We start from the raw sequence: 2339 nt of genomic DNA on the forward strand, positions 1-2339 counted from the left end.
TCCACTTAATTTTCGAAAAACACAAAAAAATCAAAAAAAAATTTCATAAAAACCAAAAATATGTTATGTTCCTTGTTAAGACACTAGTCTCATCTTAAGTTTGGTGTCAATTGCATACATTCATTCATGTATCTTAAGGATCTTCAAATAATTCTTGATGATTTCTTACTCTGATCTTTGAATTCTTTTGGCTTGAGTGTTTATGTGTCTCATATAGTGTCAGTAGTATACAAACTGCTAAGTTTGGTGTCTTGCATGCATTGTTATTTCATTCTTGTTGCATTTTGATTATTAAAAATCTAAAAATTTTTAATTTGTGTCTTTTCAAGTCAATAATACAAAGAATTGAAGATTCAGAACATGCTGCAGAGGAATTATACAGAAAAAGCTGGGCGTTCAAAACGCCCAGTGAAGAAGGACAGACTGGCGTTTAAACGCCAGCCAGGGTACCTGGTTGGGCGTTTAACGCCCAAAAAGGGTGCATTTTGGGCGTTAAACGCCAGAATGGATACCATTCTGGGCGTTTAACGCCAGGATGGCAAAGGGGGAAGATTTTGTTTTTCAAATCATTTTTTTTTCAAGTTTTCAAAGTTTTTCAAAACCAAATCTTTTTCAAATCATATCTTTTCAATCAAATGTTTTCAAAATCAATTCCTTTCCTTTTTCAAAGATACTTACTAACAATTAATGATTTGATTGAACATCTCAAGTATGTTGCCTTTTCTGTTGAAGAAAGGTTTAATGTTTGAATCATATCTTTTCTTGTTAGACAAGTCATTGATTTTCAAAATCAAATCTTTTAAAAAATTGTTTTCAGAACATATCTTTTAAAATTGTTTTCAAATCAAATCTTTTCAATCATATCTCTTTAATCATATCTTTTTCAAAACAAGTTTTCAATCAAATCTTTTTAACTTCTAATTTCAAATTTTTTTTCAAAAATCACTTGATTTCTTCTCCACTTTCAATTTTCGAAAATTATCAATCAATGTTTTTGACATCTTTCTAATTAATTTTCGAAAATTCTCTTCCCTCCTTCTCACATCCTTCTATTTATGGAGTACTACTCCCTCTTAATGCACAATTCGAACTCTATCTAATCAAGTTTGAATTCTTCTACCTTCTTTCTTCTATTTTTTCTTTTCCTCTGACACCTCAAGGAATCTCTATACTGTGACATAGAAGATTCCACATCTTCTTGTTCTCTTCTCTTTCATATGAGCAGGAGCAAAGACAAAGGCATTCTTGTTGAAGCGGACCCTGAACCTGAAAGAACCTTGAAGAGAAAGCTAAGAGAAGCCAAAGCACAACTCTCTTTAGAGGACCTGACCGAATTCTTCAAAGAAGAAGAACACATGGCAGCCAAAAACAACAACAATGCAAACAATGCAAGGAAGGTGCTGGGTGACTTTACTGCACCTACTCCCAACTTCTATGGGAGAAGCATCTCTATCCCTGCCATTGGAGCAAACAACTTTGAGCTTAAGCCTCAATTAGTTTCTCTAATGCAACAGAATTGCAAGTTCCATGGACTTCCATTGGAAGATCCTCATCAGTTTTTAGCTGAATTCTTGCAAATCTGTGACACAGTCAAGACTAATGGGGTTGACCCTGAGGTCTACAGGCTGATGCTATTCCCTTTTGCTGTAAGAGACAGAGCTAGAATATGGTTGGACTCACAACCTAAAGATAGCCTGGACTCTTGGGAAAAGCTAGTCAATGCCTTCTTGGCAAAGTTCTTTCCACCTCAAAAATGGAGTAAGCTTAGAGTGGAAGTCCAAACCTTCAGACAGAAGGATGGAGAATCCCTCTATGAAGCTTGGGAAAGATACAAACAATTAATCAGAAAATGTCCCTCAGACATGCTTTCTGAATGGAGCATCATAGGTATTTTCTATGATGGTCTCTCGGAACTATCCAAGATGTCTTTGGATAGCTCTGCTAGAGGATCTCTTCATCTGAAGAAGACGCCTACAGAGGCTCAAGAGCTCATTGAAATGGTTGCAAATAACCAATTCATGTACACTTCTGAAAGGAATCCTGTGAACAATGGGACTAGTCAGAAGAAAGGAGTTCTTGAGATTGATGCTCTGAATGCCATTCTGGCTCAGAATAAGATATTGACTCAACAAGTCAATCTAATTTCTCAGAGTCTGTCTGGAATGCAAAATGCACCAAGCAGTACTAAAGATGCTTCATCTAAGGAAGAAGCTTATGATCCTGAGAACCCTTCAATGGAAGAGGTGAATTACCTAGGAGAACCCTATGGAAACACCTATAATTCTTCATGGAGAAATCACCCAAATTTCTCATGGAAGAATCAAGAGAGACCTCAACAA

General features: G+C 36.0%; 1 non-coding gene across 1 annotated transcript; it reads right to left on the reverse strand.

Annotated features, from left to right (window-relative positions):
* Positions 1 to 1760: 1760 nt before the first annotated feature.
* LOC130971351 (small nucleolar RNA R71) lies at positions 1761 to 1868 on the reverse strand. The gene has a single exon (XR_009082574.1). It is a non-coding gene; the product is annotated as a small nucleolar RNA R71 (small nucleolar RNA).
* Between the last annotated feature and the right edge of the window lie 471 nt (positions 1869 to 2339).

Source organism: Arachis stenosperma, chromosome 3 (assembly GCF_014773155.1).
Source record: "Arachis stenosperma cultivar V10309 chromosome 3, arast.V10309.gnm1.PFL2, whole genome shotgun sequence".
Lineage (NCBI taxonomy): Eukaryota > Viridiplantae > Streptophyta > Magnoliopsida > Fabales > Fabaceae > Arachis > Arachis stenosperma.